At 37.6% G+C, this 23368-nt stretch overlaps 3 long non-coding RNA genes across 4 annotated transcripts in view; 2 read left to right on the top strand and 1 right to left on the bottom strand.

The window, feature by feature from the left end:
- LOC108532118 (uncharacterized) overlaps positions 1–5020 on the top strand; it is a 10513-nt gene extending 5493 nt beyond the window's left edge. Inside the window, exon 3 of the long non-coding RNA XR_001886362.1 lies at positions 4999–5020. This is a non-coding gene — a long non-coding RNA (uncharacterized LOC108532118). The remainder of the gene's footprint in view (positions 1–4998) is intronic.
- The window catches only part of LOC108532117 (uncharacterized), a 245304-nt gene that overhangs the window by 73561 nt on the left and 148375 nt on the right, over positions 1–23368 (bottom strand). The gene's annotated exons all lie outside the window — the stretch shown is intronic.
- On the top strand, positions 5090–20090 carry LOC108532120 (uncharacterized). Of its 2 annotated transcripts, none has more exons than XR_001886364.1 (3): positions 5090–5129; positions 8588–8715; positions 19890–20090. It is a non-coding gene; the product is annotated as an uncharacterized LOC108532120 (long non-coding RNA). The 2 variants fall into 2 exon arrangements; XR_001886363.1 differs by lacking the exon at positions 19890–20090 and adding an exon at positions 12844–13091.

The following is a 23368-nucleotide window of genomic DNA, read 5'->3' as shown; positions in this document are numbered from 1 at the left end:
AAAAAAAAAAAAAAAAAAAAAAAAAGATCTTACACTGAAAAAAAAAAAAAAAAAAAAATGAAATCAAGTGTTCAAAGCAAGACATGCCCTTTGGTGGAGTGGAGTAGGTTCTCGTATATTATGTGGTTTTCGAGCACTATGACTCCTGTTAACTTTTATCCTTTGAAAATGTAATTCCTCTTTGGAAATAAACAGTTTGCTGATTTTCCAACTCTCTGCTGAAATTTCATTGGGAGCATCATTGACAGCAGCACTCCAGCTGAGTTCTCTATATATGGTAAATAAATCATGTGAACAACAGTACCCAATTTCACATTAATTGTTTGAAAATCTCCACAACATCAAACATTTTGTTAAAAGTCTAGAAAGAAATAAGTGTGGCTCTTTTGTTGTTGTCGTCGTTGTTTTGCTTCGGAGTGATTTGTTCTAAATACAGCTTAACAGGCAGATGACTGGTTTGTGACTAGAGTATCTTTTCTGAGATGAAAAAGCAATACAAATGCTTCCCAAAAGGATGCCAACCAGGCTCAGAGCAACACAGGGACTATGGAATGGGTGCACCTGGGGAAATCCTTATCACAAATTGGATTGACAGGGAGGACTCAGTGCCTTTCCCAGCACATGTGCCTCTGAAAAGCTGAAAGGGAATCACAATGCTTTAGGAATGAGATCTGGGAATTGCCTAAATGTGAGAGCTTCAAATTGCTCAGGCATTAAGAGAATAAAAACATGAAATGCAAATATTACAGGAATAAAGGGGGAGAAGATATGGCACAAAACTCATAATCATTGAGAAATGGGAGCAGAATCTGAAGCCATACTCTAGGACTGGTTTTAGGGAGAGCACTTGTTCCTTATGAAGGGCATCCTTCACTTGCTTTCATCCCTCCTTTTCACAGCTGACTTTTGCACACCATTCCTGAACAGAAAGAGAAAACGGGGATTCCTTCAGAATTCAGTTGAGCATGAAAGAGGAACATCTATTTAGACCTTTGTTGGTCAAGGCCTTTTTCACTTGTGAAAAAAGATTACCAGACTACAGAACTAGGTGAAAACCAAGCCATAGTTGTCTGCAAGAGTTGCTATAAGGGCTAGAAATTAAAGGCTTTGATTTTTTATGTGATGCCTTCTTGACTCTTCTAGAAAGTTAAGATGCCAATGCCTCTATTACTACAAGGGATTAAACAGCATAAAGTAAAACAATGAACAAAACTCCACAAAACTTCCACAAAACTCACCCAAAAATGTTGAAATGTTGTCATATTTCTATATGGTTCCTTAAATTCTACTTCTATTTCCATTTAGAGTTTGCTTTGCAGGAGATCATGGCAAATTATGCTTACATTTTTACTTTTATAAGATGGAATCCAAAATCCCTGCTTTAACGGGTTTCTATCTAATCAATCATGCTCCCCAAAATAAAACAATACACTTCTTTTATTCTGATGAGCCCACTCATGTAAATTATGAGCATGGGCATTGGCATTAAGGCATTCAGTTCCAAAGCTATATGAATCCTTAGACATTATTTCACATGAAGACTTCTGGAAATAAGAACACCTGACCCCACTGAGGTAAAGGAACTGACTGAAAATCACAAAAGCAATTTTAAGCTAAAGGGCAGAAAGAGCAGCCTAGATTCTCCCAACATTACTTTTTTCGCTCCGTGCTCTTGGGATTGAGGCAGACTTGAGATTTTGCATAACTCAGTATCAATGGAAGCTTAAATGTTGGGGTATTAGGATGAAAGAAATCAATCCTGTTGACTCTTCTCAACAGAAAATAAGAAGACTTTGTTCATAAAATGAACAATGTGAGATCGTAGAGTTTCCCCAAAAGTATTAGCTCCTATATTTTCTCTTCCTCCTCACTCTATAGAGCATATTAAATAGTCTTATGAGGGGGCAAAATGTTCCTTTGACAGAGGTGTGGTTGATACATTTATGAGCACAAGAGAGTGGGAGGCAGGAGAATGGAATCAGGAGGTTAAACTCTACCCAGGGCTTTTAGGAAGCATGGGCTGGCTCATTACCTTGTATTGAGACCTAAACTGTTGCTTTCTAGAATGGGAACAACTCTAACCCACTGTATTGCTGACTTGACTTCCTTTCTTTATAATAGTGTTACCTATAAATCCCACAGAACTCTTTCCAAGGGGCTCCTTCTGCACACAATGTACACAGTGCCTTCTGGGCTATCATGCTACATAGCAAAAAAGGAATATGCTATTCTTATTAAGAGTGAGGACTCTGCTACCCGTTATACCTGAGTTGGCTCTTGAGTAATTTGCTGAAGTTTTCTAAACCTCAGTTGCCTAATTTGTAACATGGAGCTACTGGAACCTCCAAAGGTGATTAGGAATATTGAATGACAGAGTGTGTTTAGCATAATCTGAAAAAATGCCTGTTTTATAATAAACTTGTAGTAATGCTTGCTATTGGTATTATTATTATTATTAAAAGATGCTCAATAGTATTTCTGGAATCATTTCATGACCAAACAGGGAACAACTGAAAGTGCTTTTCCTTAAAAGCTTAACCTATGTTTCCACCCGTGGCTCCGTAACATTTGTATATCCCCTAAGGTTCTAATGTTGTACATGCAGCTGGCCCTTAAGTGAGATGGGCTCCTACCCTGGAATTCTTTGTCTTTTTACCGGAAGCTAAAAATGTAAAGGCTCAGATATGCTAGTGATCCCTGGAAGAGGAAAGCAAAAACAGTAATACTAATTAGTAGCTACCAGAGCTGTTCAGCATGGCAATAAGCTGTGAATTTATGGTTTTGTTAAGAGTCAGGATACATTTGAAATCTTTTATATAATATTAGATATGAAAATACACACCATCTGGACCTCTTGCTGGTAGCCTTGAAATGTCTACATCTCACAGGAATCAAACCCATTTTACCTGCTAGGGAATAAAACACCTGTTTCACATATTACTTCACACTGGGTGATGAACATTTCCACTATCTCCAGCCAGAAAGAAAAAAATGAAACTGTGGCTTCACATTGTTTAGTAGATTTTAAAAAGCTAGCAGGGCTGGGGGCTGTTTTACTGTCTTGTTGGAAGAAGGCTCTGCAAATCGCCCCTGTAACAACCCCTAATAATTTGGAGGAGTTCTCTGTAGCCCTGGTTACTATCAATAAAATGCATTTTCCTCTCATTATAAATCTGCTTATGAAAACACTTAGTGAGATGAGCCAACTGCATCTTGGCTGCTGGTTGTATCTTGTAATGGATGGTCCCAAAGTGGATAGAGGACTGTAATTCACTGGAGGAACTCTGCTGATGACATAAAATAGTTGAACAGTTTATGAATAGTCCTAGAATCTTGAAAGAGAATGAGGTTTTGCATTCTTTCCTAGGACATCTGTTGTTATTCTATAGATATCCTTATGCAAACTTGGGGAAGTGGGGGCGGTGGCAGGGGAGCTTCCTTAGCATGTCTTTCCTTTTCACTTGCCATAAATCCTTTTGTTCTTCAGCTGAAACCAAACTGCCCTGGTAGGAAATCAGGTTGCTTTTTTTTCTTTAATATAATCACACTACCATTATCTCCCTTGAAAAATATCACAATAATTCCTTAATATTTTCAAATATCTAATCACTGTTCAACTTTCCAGTTGTCTCATCATTTTTAAAGTTTATTTGTTTGAGTCAGGATCCAAATAAGATCTCTACATTGCTATTTCCTTGCAATGTATTGCCTGCCATTTATTCTTGCATAACTATTTGTCTTATAAAGGTTCCCATAGTCTGGATTTTGCTGATTGCATCCCTGTGGTGTCATTTAACATGTTCTTATGTCCTCCGTATTTTTGTATATTAAGATAAGATATAGTACATACAGTATATTCTGTATGTTAAACACTTAATTGAATTCAGGTTAATTTATCTGGCAAGAGAGTTTGATTGGCAGTATTTCTTCTCCTACCAGGAGGCATGTATTAACTGGCAACTTGTGTTCTTGTCACATCAGCAGTCATTGATGATCAATATTGAGATTCACTAGTTCACTAATTGAAACAGCATTGCTAAAAGCATTGCTATTTTAGTCCTATCACACCTTTCCTGTGTATTAATTGTAATAAGAGGAAACTTGTTCCTGATCCACTCTTGATTATTCAGTGAAGCATTTCATATAGGAAAGGGAGACCAAATACAGTATTTTTCTCTTTCTGCATCAATTTCAAAATAGTGATGTGGTTTTCTAGCCTACCCAAAATTACCTATTTTCCAAAGTATCACTATAAACTCATATATTTAAACATATTTGAAATGTTTCAATCAATTGAAGTTTTACACATTTTTATGTTTTTTTCTTGAAGAGGAGATTTTTTGACATGGCTCTAGTAAACTTTAGTAGCTTCCTTACCATCTGCTACAAGATGTTCCAGACTCATTTTGTACATATGCTGCCTCAAACCTGGAGTCGACAATTTGGTAAAGGTGTCCAGGCTCCTCTTAGTGGGAAATGGTATTTGGATACTATCATCTGGATACTAGGATGAATCATTGTTACTGGATTGGTCAATGTTTCTAGAATTTTTCAGTGGAAAGAACTCAGTGATACATACCCATACCATTAATTAGTGGTAATGATGCTTTCAATTCTAACTCAAGACCACAAAACTCTTCAATCTCAAATGTGTCTCTTCTCTTTCCCTTGCCAAGAATCCCAGTTCTCAACAGTGACAACAACAATGATAGAAATGGAATATCCCATAATTATTTGGCTGCTTTATCACATAGTATACGCACAGCAGGGTCAGAATAGCAATACCTACCCTAGCAATGTAATATGATTACTGAAAATAGTTTATGATTTTTTAAATTTTTCTGTACATAAGATACATCACATTAGAAATGTCAAAGTACAGAGTTTTGATAGCAAATAGAATTGTTTCTCTCTGTTGTTATGCCACCAACTGTAAATGCATTAGGTCCATTTGTTTCTTTTAATTTCATTTCTTTCTCTCTCTTTTTTTGAGACAAGGTCTCTGTCCTTCACCTAGGCTGGAATGCAGTGGCGCCATCTCAACTGGATGAAAACTCTGCCTCCTGGGCTCAAGCCATCCTTCCACCTCAGCCTCCCGAGTAGCTGGAACTAAAGGCACACACCAACAGGTTCAACTTTTTTTTTTTTTTTTTAATTTTGTGTAGACACGGGGGGTTTACCGCATTGCACAGGGCTGGTCTCAAACTCCTGAGCTTAAGCAATCCACGTGACTCAGCCTCCCAAAGTGCTGGGATTACAGGCATGAGCCACCACACGTGGCCTTATTTTATTTTTCTTTCTAAAACTTACTTTTTAAATTTTGTTTTTATTTTGTAATTGTGTAAAATATTTACATGATGTGAAAATCAAATCTACAAATAAGGCAAATTAAACAAAGTCTAGCATCTATTCCTATCCCCTAATGGCGCCCTCTTTCCATAAACCACAGGTAATTTTTTAAATTACTTCCTCCAAAGATTATTATATAGTATTTTAAAAACCAAATTATGGCTTAACCATTCAGTAGTTCATTTCTTAAATATAAGTAGATATATTTTATATCTGTCTCTATATAGATATATCTTTTTAGATAAACAGTAACTCGCTATATGAAATTTTATCAACTTTGCTTTTTTGAGTTCAGGTACAACTTGAAAATCTCATAGTGGTATACAAAAGAATTTCCTGTTCCTTTTAATTGTCTAATACCCCATTCTATGGCTACACTATAGTTTATTCAATCAGTCTCCTATTGTTAACTATTTGGGTTGATTTTGGACCTTTGTTATTAAAAATAGTTCTGTAATGAGTATCTTAGTGCATGTATTTTTTCATAGTTTTATCAGGTATCTGGCTGAAGTAGATACCTAGAAATGGGATTACTGGGTCAAAGAGTAAATGCCTATTTACTCTTTGACTCAGCAATTTTTGCCAAATTCCCTTCCTGTAGATATTATACTATTTTGCACTCCCAGAGACAATATAAGAGAGTAAGGCCCTGTTTTCATGGCCAACATCTTCCTTTCTGGGTAGAGTAGCAATTGGTATTTTACCTTATTCCCTTTATTTCAGGAGCAAGATAAAATGACAGTCATTTCTCTAAGGGACATTTGCGGAAAAAACATCTTTCAACATAGCAAAAATTGAGAGAGATTTATAATGATATCTTGCTCTATTCCAGTCAGTCAAGAAGTAGGAGTATGAAACTTACACAAAGAAGTTATCAACTTATGAAAATGGTCACATTCCTTATTCCTTTAATTTAATTCCTTATTCCTGTAATGTTTGTTGACTAAGTTATTTCTTCCTTTTAATTCTTTCTTCATGTGATTTTAAATGCTTTGGCCCTCTCTGTGTCCTACTAATCATCAGAATGAGTTAGTGTGTCTTCTTGTTTACCTATTTTAAAATATTCTGGGTTGAAAAAAATGATGCACCAGATTTATATCCTCAACTTACTATCCTCTATGGCAGTGTTACTCAAAGTGCACTCCATAGGCAGTGCCAGTCCACAAATTGTTTGCTACCACAGTGAGATAAGCACACAAATTAGAATAGGTATAGCAAAACTCTTATAGTAATTTGACATCGTGTCAACACCGAGAGCATGATCAGTAGGCTTTACAAAGGTATTGATCTATGATGGAACAGATACATTTAAAAAATGTCCATTTGCCACAGATAGTTTAAGTAGCACTGCTCTGTGGTCCTGTGTTTTCTTTCATCATTATCCTGAGATCCTGAGCCAATAGTTCTACATCTTATGTGTTTGCAGAATCTCTTTTCATTTGATATAATCTTCTAATACAATTTCTCCATTGCTTTGGTTCAGGGTTTTCCAAAGTAGGCTGTGCTGTAGAGTTATACAGATGTCATTTATGTCTTCGCTGCAGAACTTCTCAGGGCCTTTTTATGCTAATGTGTATTGTCAGTCTCTCTGAGATAATATCCTAGAGGTAGTTGCCTATGGAAGGCTTGTTTGTAAGTGTTTTATAGAATTAGGTTTGCAGAGGAGACACAGGGAAATTCTGGTATAAGCTCATAATTTTCTTTCTACAAAAATGACAGAAAAATTGGATAGTTCTATCAAATCAGGCACGAAATTAAGGCAGGGCAAAACAAACAAGCAAAAACCATCCCAAGACTTTAGATCACCAGATATGTCTTAACCTCTAAAATTAACCTTTATTCCACACCTTCAGAATATCTGATTATTTATTTGATGCTGAAAGATTAGTTAGAAACAAGGTCCTGTAAATTTTTTAATAGCTTGCTGTAATGTTTAATAATTTCTATTTTCTGGAAGTTCTCCTATGTGACTGCTATAAATCTGATTGGCTTTATTACAATCAAAATTATCTTCTCTGTGTTTCTAAAGTACTTCAAATTTCCTTTTCCATGTTTAATAATTCCAAGGCTAGAACTCTATACATTCAATCTTTGCCTCCCAAGAGCAGAATATTTCTACAGTAGCTTTCAATCCATGTGATAGAGATGTAAGGGGCCTATGTTCTGGAAGCAAACACACTTGGACACAGGAGTAGTTGTAAGATGTCTAAGGAGACACTGGTTACTTCAAGAAGATTTTTGCTTTGGTGAGTTGAAATTCTGTGATTGACCCTTATTCCCCATCTCTTTATCTCTAGTTGCATTCAGTTATGTTGTATTCTCAAAATGAATTCCAGAGGTCAGTTCCCTCTTCTCTCAGTGAATTTTTTCAGTTAATATTTATTATTATTCTTCCTCATTACCAAAGACTTATTCATTGCAGAAACTTAAGAAATATAGAAAAGTAAATATTTAGAAACAAAAATAATCCCAAATACCATCACCTGACATTAAAAACATTGTGGCATCCCTCCATCTGATGCTTTCCCCAAGAATACATATTATCTGCATATACAATAGGTATTCAATGTATACAACATTGTATATCTATTACATATACATAGCAACATATGATACATATATTAGATGACAAGTATAATAAAAATAGGTTTGTATATTGCAAATATCAGTTCTCATTACTATATTTTATTTTATGAATCATTTTTAGTGACTGCATAGCTCTTCATTTCATGGATTTGCCATACTTTCTTTACATTAACTGCTGTTGTGTAACACTCAGCACTATGTTCTAAGCAAAAGGTAACACTTAATATTATGTTCTGTGATTCTCCATTTTGTTGTATATAGTGGGGGTAGATTTATTTTTATTTTCACTGTTGTATAATATCCTATTGTGTTAATATACAAACATTTATTTATGTAATCTCCTCTCAATGGGCTTATGTTTTGATATTTTTGCTATTATTTTCTGGTGCATACTCAAGAATGTCTTTATTATTCTGGGTCAAATGCATATTCAGTTTTATAAGACAATGACAAATTGTTTTCCCAAGTGGTTATATCAATTTATACTTCTATTAAAAGAATATGAGAATTCCATTTCATCCAGATTCTGACCAATATTTGGTTTTGTAGACATTTTAATTTTTCATTCTGAGATATTTATAATGTTCATCAGCCTATTAAGGACTCTGAGAAGTTCTACAAAAGAAAGTTGTTTTATTTCATTTTATTCCAGATTTCTCAAATTCTTTGACCATGGAAGCCTTATTTTGTAATTTCCCCATGAAACTTATGCATCGGAGCCCACTTTTGGGAGCCTTGACCTGAACTGATGATGAAAACTAGATGAGGGTATGAAATTCGGTGAGTAGAAACTTCGAGCCCACAGTTGGAAAACTACTGGTTCAGTACAATCGTAGGCAAAGAAATAGGGTCATAGAATAATGCTTCTCGAAGGTACAAATTTATAGTTAAGAAGCAGTTCTTACTACCAAATCATTCACGAATCGATAATTTTATAAAAGTCCACTGATTACATATTTGAACGTTACCACTGTAGAAGTTTCTAAAAGCTGAGTTTCAGTTTCTGTACTGATCTCATTGTGAAACGGTGACACGTGTTCATGGAGTGGCATCATCCACGGACCACACCTTAAGGAACACTAACATAAAGGATAGTAATTGAAGATGAAAATCTAATACATCATTTTATTTAATGGAGACTATTTTTAAAAAAAATAAATAACGGTATGTCCTTTCCCTGGTGACTAGTCAATGCCTGAGTAAAAAGGCCAGGCTTGGGCGTGGTGGCGGGCGCCTGTAATTCCCGCTACTCGGGAGGCGAAGGCAAGATTATCGCTTGAACCTGGGAGTCGGAGCTTGCAGTGAGCCGAGATAGTGCCAGAGCGAGATGGTGTCACTCTGAGCGACAGAGCGAGACTGTGTCTCAACAAGAAAAAAAAAAAAAAAGGCCAGCCTTTCTTGCCTCCATTAGGTATAACGTTGATGAGTGATGCCGGCTCCAGGGCTCCCTGCGGGACGGGCTGAGGCTTCTATTACAAATGACTTGAAGTTCACACGTTCCGGAACAACTTTCCCTCCACCCAATTATGTTTGCTTCACTTCCTTATAGACCTTCATCTTGTCCATGAGAACATTTCGTAATAATTCTTCTGCAAGTAAAGCTCAATCTCAGTGTCTGTTTCCTGATTAGCTCACCTAAGACACCATATTTTATATGCTTATGTGTCAGTTGTGTTTCCTTTTATAGGATATTTGTTTATATTTTTCTCTATTTTTTAATTTACTGGGTTTGATTTTTTCTTGTTGATTTGTGAAAGTTATTAATATGTTCTTTTTAAATTTTGTGGCAACTGTCTTTTTTCATTTTGTGTCTTGTCTTTTCATTATCTTTATGGTGACTCTTGATGAGCAGGTAATCTTATTTTTATGGCAGTTTAATTTGTCAGTCTTTTCTTACATAGTTAATTATTTTTGTGTTTTATTTAGGAAAGACTTCCATACTCTGAGATCAGAACTATATTCTCCATATTGACTTTAAAATGTTTTCTATTTTGTCTTTCACACAAATCTTTAATTTATAGGGAATTATATTTACAAGGAGTGTTAGGTAAAGATTTTATTTACTTCTACAAGGATCTCATATCTATCCATATTGCTAAACTCTTCTTTCTAATAAATATTTTGGAAAATTTTTTTATATTAAAAACCACTTCCTCTTTGGAAAATGACAATTTTGTTTCTTTCTCTCTCTCATATTTTTTAAACCTTTTTTCTTGTTTTATTCCAATGGCTGGGAATTCAAATTCAGTCTTGAATGTAAGTAGTAGGTAGTGGGCATTTTTGTCTTGCTCCTGCCTTCACAGGATCATTCTTACCATTAAGAAAGATATTTGCTTTACCTTTTGGTGATAATTTGTACAGGCTAAAATACATGTTTATTTCTAAGGGAATTTTTAAAAATCATTATCAAATGGCTAAATTCATCAGATGTTTATTTTGCCTATATCCTGAATATCATGAAGATCATATGTATTTTTATTTAGTCTTCTTTAAATTTTTTTTTTTAATTTTTTAGAGATTGGGTCTTGCTATGTTGCCCATGCTGGTCTCAAACTCCTGAGCTGAAGTGATTCCCCCCTCCCACCTTGGCCTCCCAAATTGTTGGGATTACAGGCCAGAGCCACAGCACCTGGCCTTATTTAATCTTTTAATAGTATAACTGATATTTATAAATTTTCTAACACACTGTCCTTGTAGAAGTGTGATAAATCCAACTTAGTCATGACATATTATCTCTTTTATTTGCTTCTTGAATCATTTGGTCCATATATTGTTTTAAAAGTTTGTTACTATGTTCATATATAATGGTGACTTCTCTTATACTCTCCCTTGTCTGGCTTTAATATTAAAGTCTTATAACATTCAAAATTGAATTAGCAAATTTTTTTGTTTCCTNGGCCTCCCAAATTGTTGGGATTACAGGCCAGAGCCACAGCACCTGGCCTTATTTAATCTTTTAATAGTATAACTGATATTTATAAATTTTTCTAACACACTGTCCTTGTAGAAGTGTGATAAATCCAACTTAGTCATGACATATTATCTCTTTTATTTGCTTCTTGAATCATTTGGTCCATATATTGTTTTAAAAGTTTGTTACTATGTTCATATATAATGGTGACTTCTCTTATACTCTCCCTTGTCTGGCTTTAATATTAAAGTCTTATAACATTCAAAAATTGAATTAGAAAATTTTTTTGTTTCCTGTATTGTAGAAATTTTATGAAAGTTTAGAGTGATTTGGGTTTTTTGAAAGTTTTGTAGAACTCCTTAAAAAGCCATCTGGAACTGGTGTATTCTTTGTAGAAAGTTTTAAGCTACTGATTAAATTTTTTAGAACTTACAGAGTTATGCAAGCTTTGCAATTCTTGAGAAAGTTTAGTGTCTTAATCTGTTTTGTGCTGCTATCACAGAATTCCACAGATTGGGTAATTCAAAATGAACAAAAATTTACTGGCTCATGGTTCTAGAGGCTGGGAAGTCTAAGACTGAGGTACCAACATTTGACAAAGGGCATTCTTACTGCATTACCCCATGGCAGAAGGCAGAAGGGGTCAGGAGAGAGTATATATAGAAAAGGGGGCCTAACTCCTCTTTTTACGATAAACCTATTCCCATGATAACACCATTAGTCAGTCCATTCATGAGAGTGGAGCCCTTATGACTTAAATACAACTTAGAGGTCCCACCTCCGAATACCATTACATTGGTAAAGAAATTCTAATGCATTCTTTCTGGAGGGCCACATTCAAACCATAGCATTTGGTAAGTGACATTTTTCTAGGAATTCTTGCATTTTGACTATGGTTTAAATTTATTGCTACAATTGTTTATAATATTGTCTTATTTTCAAAATATCTGCTGGATATGCGTTTTCTACTTTTTACCATGATTTTAGTGTCATCTCTTTTTATTTATCATTCTTGAACAGATTTCTCTATTTTATTCTTCTTTTCAATGGACCAACTTTTGGCTTTCTGGTCCTTCTCTATTTTGTTCTCTTTTCTATTTTTTAATTTTTCTACTTTCTTTCTTTCTTATCTTGTTGAAGTTTTTTCTAACTTCTTAAGTTGGACATCTTCATTTCCAGCCTTTCTTTTTTTTTAACATAAACACTCAATGGTACAGGTTTTACTCTAGGTACCACTTTGGCAAAATTCTATGTTTTGATCTTAATATTTTCATTATTGTTTAGTTTTTGTGTATTGTTATATTCCATACAAGTTCATCTTTGGCCACTTACTTGAATTTATGTCATTTTGTTTCCAAATATATGTTTTTGTCTTTTGTCATTGACTTCTAATTTAATTCTATTTACAAAGAATGTGGTCTTTATAAATAACGACTCTTTGAAATTAGTTTAAAAACATATTTTGTAACCCAGCACATAGTGCTTCCATGTTTATTTGAAAAGAATGAGCTTTCTTTTTTGGAATATTCCATAAATGTCCCGTATCACAAGTTTCTTAGTTTTGCCCTTGCAATAGTCTTGCTTTATTAAATTTTTGGCCATTTGGAAGAGGTATATTGAAATGTCTCACTATGATCATGGACATGTAATTTTCTTCCTGATTTCTACCAACTACTGATTTACTTATTTTGAGATATTTTAATGACACATAGACATTTAGATTTTTATGTTTTTCTGGCAAATTTCCCCTTTTAGTCTAAGATTAGATTTCTTCCCTAACACAGCCCATATTCAATTATTATAGTGCCCTTTGTGGTAAGCAGAATTCCACAAATGTGCCCCCAAATTTCCTGTCTCCTTGCTATACCCACACTACACAATCCCTGGGACTATGATTTTGATGACCTCTTCCCCGTGGTTATGTTGTGGTACTGTTGACTTTAAGAAAGGGAGATGACCAGGGTGGGCATAAAAGGCTCACATGAACCTTTATGCAGACAGTTTTGCTGGCCAGGGGCAGAAACAGAAGCCAGAGAGATTTGAAGCATGAAGAAAGACTGGATGCAAGAGAGGTCTCTGTTGCTGAGATGGCAAGGATCCAGTGTGAAGACCTGTTAGTAGCCTGTAAGAGCTGAAGACAGTCCCTGATTAACAGCTAGCAAGACAATGGAGACCTCAATCATACAGCAGCAAGGAAATATTTTCAACCAACAACCAGAAGGTGTTCAAAGCAAATCTCTCCCTCCTTAAGCCTCCAGGTAAGAATACAGCCTGCCAACACTTTGATATCATCTTTATGAGATCCTATGCACGGAGTCTAGCCATGTTGTACCCGTCTTCTGGACTATGTTTACTGTGAGATAATAAATTGGTGTTTTTTAAGCCCAAGTTTGTGATAATTTCTTACAGAGCAATAGAAAGCTTATACAATCTCCTTACCCTTAAGAATTCTTTTTGTTGGGGCAGAGCACAGTGGCTCACGCCTGTAATCCCAGTACTTTGGGAGGCTAAGGCAGGCGGATCATGAGGTCAGGAGTTTGAGACCAGCCTGGCCAGCATGGTGAAACTCCGTCTTTGCTAAAAATATAAAAAATTAGCCGGGCAGGTGGCATGCGCCTGCAGTACCAGCTACTCAGGAGGCTGAGGCAGGAGAATTACTTGAATCCTGCAGGCGGAGACTGCAGTGAGCTGAGATCACACCACTGCACTCCAGCCTGGTTGACAGAGCGAGACTCATGTCTCAAAAAAAAAAAAAAGAAAAAAAAATTCTTTTTAACATCTATTTTGTTGGTTATGATTACAGTTATAACATTTCCCTTTTGTTAGTATTTTGGACGTTTTCCATCCCTCTGTTTTTAGGTTTTCCATATTATTATTTTTTAGACATTGTCTTATAAGCAGCATATACCAAACTGTAAAAATCCAAACTGAAAATCTCTGTGTTTTAATTTAAGAATTTTGTCTCAATGCATTTAGTGCAATTACTAATGTGTTTAAATTTGGATCTACCATGTTTTTTCCTGTGCTTTTTTCTTCTGTGCTTTCTTCTACTTTCTTGCCTTTAAAAAATTGGCGTTTTCTTTTTTATTGAATGTTTCCCTTTTCATTAGTTTGGAAGTTATACATTCTAACTCTATTTTAGGGTTTACACTTAAATTTTACTATGCATATTCAATAAAAATATGGGAAATTTTGTGAATTTATATGTCATTCTTGTCCCTGGAACCATCAAAATGTTCCTACATTATTTAAATTTACTAAATATGTAACTAAAGAGAGAAGTTGCTCAGTGATTCTTTGCTTTCTCGCTTCACCTTCTCTGAAAAAAGGGAGGAAGGATGTCTTCCTATTCTTCCCACCTTTGTCCTGTCCGTGTTGATATCATCTATATACAACAGCGTTCAGATTCCAGAACTCCTGCAACTCTTGACAAGTTACCTGTTTTGAGTTTTACTTTGCTAATCTATAAAGTGGGGATAGCAAAACCAAGCTTGTTGGAGTTTTTGAGATTAATAAATTAGATAATATATGTATAGCAGGTAAATGCCTAATGCTCAATAAAATCATTATTTTTATCCATTAAATATATTGATTTTATTTTTCATATCATAACTTCCTTTGATTAGCAACTTCTCTCTTCTCAAGGATATGAATATCTTTATGTATGTCTGTGTTTACATTATATCCCATTTTGTTTCACTGAATTACACTCCCATATTGACACAGTAGTCTGTTAAAGGCCTTTTCATATAAGGTTTGGAGTGTAAAGACTATCAAGTCAAAAGCAGTCCCTAGGAGCACCATTCTGTAGGTTCTCATAATACTTTTGAATATGCAATGAGCGACCAGCAATAATTATAACCCTAAAAAACATTATCACCTTTACAGCCAAGAAGGACAGGGCAACTTCAGTAAGTTTATGTAAATTGAAAAGCGTATAATTTTTAACCTATGTATTTGGACTTCAGTAAAAGCCAAGTGGAGAGCATTGCTCCAAATAGGCTTTCAAAAAGAGTTCATGAGATTTTAGTAGCTTTCTAAATTTGACCATGGATGCTTATACCTTTTAATTTAGTGGATTTGAAATGCTTGGCTTCAAGTAGCATGTTGTAAGAAGGTTATTTCTGGACCTTCTCCATGTGTAATGTATAAAATTAGCATCCTTCTTTGGCAATTGAACCTCTTCCTTTCAAAGCTAACCCAACTCATCAGATTGTTATAAATGAAGACTAATTAACTGTTCTTCTGCTTTAAGTTTAAATCCTTTATTGGCACAGATGCCTAGAGGTCAAGTTTGTGTGGCATGAGTCAAACAAATGATCATCAGTATTACAATTACACTGAAGCACAAATAATTGAAAAAAAAAAAAACCAGAATTACCTCTGTGATCATATTAAAGTCAAAATGTAATTTTAAGTGTTGATCTTCAAAGAGTCAACCCAAGGGTGAAAAAAAGGAAGTCTACTTAAAGCACGTCTCTCGGACCTTCACATTTCTTTCTTTTCTGAAGTTGAGCAGCTGCAATGGAAACTGCCAACACGTCTGCCTTGCACATGAACAATGAAAAATATACCCATGATTGCCAAGTTAGCTAGAACCCACGATGGTAGAGAGGCCAATGCTGTTAAAAAGGATGCAGATCTTCACTAAATAACAGTATAAAAAGACATGTCCTAGATCACTACTGCCAAGGGAAGGGAGGAGAGTCCTTTGGAGACCAAAAGACACAGAACACTATGTTGTTCTATTTTTCAAGGAACTGGGAACATTACAGGCAGGAAAATGTTAAATATGGGTATAGACAGGCAATATAACAAGGTCTCATTGTGTTTCTACTTTCAAAAAGTTTCAACAAAATGAGAAGATTGAATCATTCCGCAGCAAGACCTCATGAAAAACAATCTATAGGGCATTTGAGGAAGAGAATGCATGTAGACACTATGTTTATCTCTGGGTTGGCTGAGGCCAGAGCCGGCTCCCTCTGCTTGTTGGGAGGTGTGGAGGGAGAGGCGCCGGCGGGAACCGGGCCAGCCTGAGTTCCGGGCGGGAGCGGGCTCGGCGGGCGCAGGCTCGGTGGGCCCCGCACTCAGAGCAATCGGCCGGCGCGGGAAGTAAGGGGCTTAGTACCCAGGCCAGCAACTGCAGAAGGTGCACCAGGTCCCCCCAACAGTGCCGGCCCGCTGGCGCTGTGCTCGTGGCGTCTCAGCTGCCTCCCGGCGGGGCAGGGGCCGGACCTGCAGCCTGCCATGCGGGAGCTTCTCCCTCCGCCCCACTCCCCGTGGGTTCCTGCGCAGCGGGAGCCTCCCTGAGAAACGCCGCTCCTTGGGACGGGGCGCCCGGTCCCATCGACTGCGCAAGGGCTGAGGAGTGTGGGTGCAGGGCGTGGGACTGGCGGGCAACTCAGGCCCGGTGGATCCACTAGGTGAAGCCAGCTGGGCTCTTTTGAGTCTAATGGGGACTTAGAGAACCTTAATGTCTAGCTAAGGGATTGTAAATACACTAATCAGCCCCTGTGTCTAGCTCAAGATTTGTAAATACACCAATCAGTACTCTGTATCTAGCTAACCTAGTGGGGACTTGGAGAACTTTTCTGTCTAGCACTCTGTGTCTAGCTAAAGGATTGCAAACGCACCAATCAGCACTGTGTCTAGCTCAGGATTTGTAAATACACCAATCAGTACACTCTCAAAATGGACCAATCAGCTCTCTGTAAAATGGACCAATCAACTCTCTGTAAAATGGACCAATCAGCAGGATGTGGGTGGGGTCAGATAAGGGAATAAAAGCAGGCTGTCCAAACACATGGGCAAGCCATTTGCTGCCCTTTCAGTGTTGTGCAAGGTCTGTGGTTTGACTGTTTATAATAAATCTTGTTGCTGCTCACTGTTGGGGTTCACCCAAGTTTTATGAGCTGTAACACTCACCACAAAGGTTTGCAGCTCAACTCTTGAAGCCAGCGAAACCACGAGCCTACTGGGAAGAACAAACAACTCCAGACGTACTGCATTTAAGAGCTGTAACACTCACCCTGGAGGTCTACAGTTTCATATCTGAAGTCAGCGAGATCATGAAGCCACCAGAAGGAAGAAACTGTGCACACATCTGAACATCTGAAGGAACAAACTCTGAATACACCATCTTTAAGAACTGTAACACTCATCACGAGGGTTGGCAGCTTCTTTCTTGAAGTCAGTGAGACCAAGAACCCACCAAATGTGGACACACCAACAAATCCTTTCTTTGTGGCTGCTACCACAAGTACCACAGCCCATGGTGTGGCCCACCACAGTGAGCTTTAGCCTCCTGCCTTGGTTGTGGTAGCTGCTGCTGATACGTATTTATATCCAGGCCGACATGTGCCTTTCAAGATGCGAGAGAGGACAATACCCAGCTTAAAACACTTGCTGGGAACTCTAGGGCATTTTATATTTATTCACCTTGCTCTTTCTCCAAGATGCAAGCCTTCCCCCAGCAGGGCAGGTTAAATGTAAGCTTCAGGGACTATGCTCCTTGAATCACTCAACTCAGCACCAACTCTTCCTACTCTCATGGTGATTTCTCAGAGACTGTCTTGCCTGAATCTGGACCTTAGAGACATGTGTTTCTCGCAAACAACAATTTTCTGAGGAATTCACCAGTAGACTGCAGTGCTGGTGAATTTTTTTGTGCTACAGTTTTATCAGAGATGAAACGCAGTACCTTCTTTCTCTCTAGTCAGAGCCAGCATTATGTTCCTACAGAACTGACTTGCCCTTGGTGAGGTAGACTATTGATACGGGAAGTTGATAACATTGTGTTTTGTAACATTCCAGATGCAACATTTAACATGATAACATTTCAGAGCATGTAGAGAATTTGAATCATGGTTCTACCACTGTTTGATCTTGCAAAAGTTACTAAAGCTTTATGCGCCTCAGTTTTTTGCATCTGTCAAATGGAGATAAAATGGTACCTACCTCACAGGATTATGTGGAGGATTAAGTGACTTGAAACATACAAAGCGATTAGAAAAGATGTTGACTAGTGACTCTAGCTCATAGAGGCAGGCAAGAAGGTCCCTGAGGGAAATCACCATGGGACTAGGAAGAGCTGGGTTTGAGGAGAGTGGGTCAAGGAGCATAGTCTCTGAAGCTTATGTTCATTTAACCAGCTGTGCTGTAGGCAGGCTTGTGTCTGGAGAAAGAGCTCCATCAGGGTGTTTCTGCCATCCTGCCATAAAGGAGGCTGTATATTTCAAACACTAATAAGAACATTAGCCTGAATCTGGATAACTCTAGAGACTAGAAGGAAGATAGAAAATTGTGAGTAATACAAGGGGCGGAAAGTGGATTGCCGTATGACCCACCACATGAGGTTGACTACATGGTACCCATGTAGGCTGGGCCTTCGGGCATCATGGCCTGAAAGGTTCCAGAGGCTGAACTTGGTATGCAAGGAGTGAAATGACAACAGAGCTGGAATTTTAAATAATCCATTTAGGCTTGAGCAAAAAACTACACTGTGGCCTGAGAACCTAGATCCTCCTCTAGTACTTTGGATTGTGTAAACCACTAAGATACTATATAAGCAAAGATAGGGGAAGATAGCCCTTGAAATGGAAATTTTACCAATGATGGATCTATCATAATTTTGAGTGATAGCTAGAGCTAGATATAATTTGATTTAGTTAAAACAAACCAAAAAAATGGACTATAAGCTTTTTTGCTGTTAAATCTGTCAGTTACATAGATCTTTTCTATTCTTTAGCTGCTTTGCAGGTATTAAGGATGACTGCAATGTTTGGACAATTTTGCCAAGCACTTAGGGGCTCTGTCATGAATTGTGGGAAGCAGGAAATGTGCAAGCAGCATAGGAGTGCACCACTGAGGAGAGAGTGACTATTTTACAGCAAAGTTTTTCTTTCTGGTGATATAAAAAGCAGTAGGACATTCACTGCTAATCTCCTTGTGATGACATAAGGAAGAATCCTTATAAAGGTTTAGGACTCTCAGGGAGAGATGTATTTCCCTTTTGAAAGGATATTTCTATCACTGTGGAGCACTGAATTTGGTTTCTGTCACACATATCTAATATGATGGGTGTTGCATGTGAAACACAGCACCTGTGACAACCTACTGAGGGACTGCTCAGAGACTGCTACTTCTAGGAATTCACTGAAAGCCTTGGAAAACGTGGAGAATCTCCATTTTCAGAGTTAATGGACTTAGGTATAATTGTTTCAATTGTCTGAAATACCATATTTGATTTTCCTTAGAATATCACAGTGGTGAAAGGGCAGGTTCTGGTTCTGAAGTTGGTTCAAATCCTAGCCCTGCCACTTTGGCCGTGAGACCTTGAGCAAGTTGTTTAGTTTTCTATACCTCAGTTTCCCCTTATTAAAAGCAATAATAATAACCACTTAATTTCAATGAGGTTAAATATACGATACATTTGGAATCAATGAATTCAATACACCTGTAATCAAACTGGCATGTATTAAGGACTCAAGAAATGTTGGCTTTCAGTCTTTTACTAATACTATTATATTTATACGCTGGAGAATGCCTGATGCAGTCATTTGTGCTCATACAAGTATGCATACTTGAGGTCCAGCCCACTGGATTGTTTGGTTTCTACATTGGATAAGCACTGGGGAGTCCCAGCTGGAGTTGAAGCTCTGCTCACAAGTAGAAATTTTAAAAGGCTAGACATTCTGGGGGACTGGTGGTTTGTACTACCAGGGTCTATTGTATCAGAAGATAGAAGACCTTCATGGAAGACCAGTAAGGAACCAGCTGAGACACAAGCTCACCTTGGGGAAAGAGCCATCAGGTACACAGCATAGTTGATGAGCAGTGGCCAAGTCATTGAAAAGAAGGGGAAGGGTGATTTCAAATACATCGGGGAGACTATTTTGCTCTTCCTATATTCCTTTGTTATTGAATACTAAAAAATTAGGGGCTATTAGAAAACCCACAAGCACTATTTTCATGAAAACCTGTACTAGATTGTCATGAGAAATCCTTAAGAAAATCCTTAATGTAATGGTTTCTCTTCCTCTAGGAATAAAGGATTGTGACCAAGTTTGCCAAGCAAAGGAGGCTTGGGAAATACCAATCGGATTCCTACCAGCTCTCCATTGGGGAATCTGAATGTTTTTACTGTGGGCAGGAAACTTCTGTTCCTTTCTTTTGGTGATGAAGAGAGTCTGAAAGATTGGTGAGGACTAAAAGAAATAGAGGTGGATTGTGCTCACTCTGGCTGGTCAAGGTAAGCTGAGCAACCTCGTTCTCTAAAGCTGATGATATTTCAGGATGGACCTGGCTGAGTTGCATTCAAATTTCAAAATTCTTCTGTTTGGTTGAATTTTTTCTTTTTTCCATTTCCATATGTTGTCACATGGACGTCTTTGCCTCTAGCCCAAGTAAACTATGATGCCAGAGTCCTCTGAATACAACCATGCATACTGTTTTGCTTTTAGACTGTATTTCAAATAGGTTCTTATCTCCAAAGGTACATCTAACAGTAAATATACTCTTCTCCTCCACTCAAACTTCTACTCTGCTCCAGCCTCCCCTCTGTGCTTTCCTGTCAAAAGAGGTGAGGTTTTGTTGACAAAGACCTGTTTTAAAATAGAGACATTCATCTTAAGGATAATACACTCCACCTCTCCAAAAAGAATGAGGCAAAGAAACAGTTACTGTTGGAATGAGAATAGGAAACCGATGCTACACACCATATCTGCTCCAGGCATGGGATCTGGCTTCCATGGAACTCTGGCCTGCTTTTGCATTGTGACTGGCCAGGGGACCAGAAACCAAAGGCGGCCTGGTCAGGATGCAGCCATGAATAGAGTGGGCATAGATCATTTACAGAAGATTAGCTCACAATACCCCTGGAAATAAAGAAGTCTAATAGGATCTGGGGTCAGAAAGCCTTCACCTTGGTTACCCTCTGAAGCTTTGGGTTTTGTCTCAGGCATATTCCTTTATTGTAATTTTCTAAAATCCAGTAAAACCTCTTGTTCCAATGACTTACTGATGAATTTCTCTACAGGCCACCTCCCTGGGAGCTATTGAGAACTTCCACATATCAAAGCTGTTGAATTATACATCCCTTACACAGAATACTTCAATGTATTGTTAAATGTCTTGACAGTGGCCCTATTTATCTGATATTGCTAATCTGACTTAATCTACTCCAACCCCCCACCCCCAAAAATGTCTGCTAGGTGCCACAAAATGCAAAGGAACTCTCTTCTTTCTAACTACAAAGCTTGCTGTTTAATTGTACAAATATTTGTGGTTTTGGCAAAGGTGAATGCTAATTTGCTGTTTTAGTATAAATCTGGAAAGGTTAGGAGAGTGCTAAGAAAATAGGACCTACATACATGTGATGTGCTAAATACTTGGGAGATGCTGAGGCTCTGCAAATAGGACTCTACAAGTAAAAGCTTGCAAAAAATCTGAAAGGAAACATTTTTGGTAGTTATCGGATACACAGAAGAGACAACAGAAAAAAAAACAGTCAAGAACTTGCCCTAGGGGTAAAAAGGAATTTTTTTTTTCTCTACAGATGTGTCTTGCCTTCATTTGGTTGCTTACTGCATTTGATTTTTACTTTAGAAATTGGTTTAGGGATTATAAGGGAGGGAATGATTTAACGAGTCATAATGCTTCAGCCTGGAAATTAGACTATTCAACAATGAGAGATAATCAAATAATTAAAATTACAAATATGCCTTTCTTTATGCATCTCTAAAATAGGTGTAGTGTCCTGTTAGGAAGATGAATTAGCTAATGATTAGGAAGCACTTAGAGACCCTCAGGTGAAAGTTTGATTGCTTTGCTGGATTTATTTGTCTGAGTTAAATGTTCTGTGGTCTAAGGCAGTGCTTCTCAAACTTCAGTGTGCATACGAAACCCAGGGGGGCTCTTGTTAAAATGTGGATTCTGATTCAGTAGTTTTGGGGTGCTGCTCAAGAGTTTGCATTTCTGGTCAGCTCCCAGTGTCAATCTGCCATACCACACTTTGAACGAGGATCTAAAATCTCTGTTTCTCAAAGCTGGCTATAAATTGGAATCGGCTGTTGATCTTTGTAAAAACTTTCCAAAGATTCCAATTTAATTAGCCTGGGGCCTCTGCCGGGCACTGGGATTTTTTAAGTCCCTCATTTTCTTGAATCTAATGTGCATCCAAGTATAAGAACCACACTGGTCCAAGGACCTGGTATTCTGGCCCAGTCTAACAGGTTGTGTGAGAACTAAATGAGATAATGCAGCAAAGTACTTGGCCCAGCCCCTGTCACATAATGGTCCCTCGATAAACCTTAATTGTTACAGGCAGCCTTGGCTGTGACAAGAGATACCACCCAAGGTGCAGACAACGCTAACTCACAGAGTATCAGGCAGATGTCAAGGATATTGGCAGACGTCAAGGTCAGCGATAGGGCAGGGGAAACTTTGGCCCTTAGTAGCTGCACAGCAGGTATCTCTGTGTAAGCAGAGCAAGGGAGGAGATGTGACAGCTGTGTAGCTGCATGTCATGGCCTCTGTGTGAACTTGAGAAGGACCCTTGAAAGGGTGGTTTACACTATGGAAAATAATAGGTCAGGTCCTCAAAAAATTAAAAATAGAATCACCATATGATGCAGCAATTCCACTTCTGGGGATATACATAAAAGAACTGAAAACAGGGTCTTGAGGAAGTATTTGTCCACCCATGCTGATAGCAGCATTGTTCACAATAGTCAAGAAGTGGAAGCAACCCAAGCGTCCATTGGCAAATAAATGGATCAACAAAATGTGACGTATGGGCACAATGGGATAGTATTCAGCCTCTAATAGGAAGGAAATTCTGACACATGCTGCAACATGGATGAATCTTGATGATTGTGCTAAGTAAAATAAACCAGACACAAAAGGACCAATAGTGTATAATTCAGCTTACATGAGATACCTATATTAGTCAAATTCACAGAGACAGAAAGTAGAATGGTGGTTTCCAGGCGATGGGGGGAGAAGGGAATGAGAAGGTTGTGTTTCATGGGTACAGAGTTTCAGTTTTACAAGATGAAAAATGTTTTGGAGGTTGGTTGCACAACCATATCAGTGTACTTAATGCCACTTAACTGTACACTTCAAAACAATTAAGATGGAAAACTATGTTATGCATATTTTACTATAACTTAAAAAATAAGATATATTTAAAAATAACTAGAAAAGTGGATTTGGAATATTCCCAATGCAAAGAAATGATAAATGTTTGAGGTGATGGAAATCCCAGTTACTCTGATTGGGTCATTCATTACACATTGTATGCTTGTATCAAAATATCACATGCACCCCCAAAAATATGTACAATTATTATGTATCCATAAAACTAAAAAGAAAAGTTTTTTAAAAGATGTGACTCGAGTGTCCTCAGCATGAGTGAACAAGGAATCAGAAAAATGTAGGCTGTTATATAACTTGCCTTTTCCTGTAGACCTCTGGGATATGGAAATTTCTAGGTCCATAAATAGAATATATTTGAAAGTATCC

Source organism: Rhinopithecus bieti, unplaced genomic scaffold, assembly GCF_001698545.2.
Source record: "Rhinopithecus bieti isolate Rb0 unplaced genomic scaffold, ASM169854v2 scaffold_8220, whole genome shotgun sequence".
Classification (NCBI taxonomy): Eukaryota; Metazoa; Chordata; class Mammalia; order Primates; family Cercopithecidae; genus Rhinopithecus; species Rhinopithecus bieti.
Note: the sequence above shows the minus strand (reverse complement) of the source record. Positions and strands in the feature narration are given on the sequence as shown.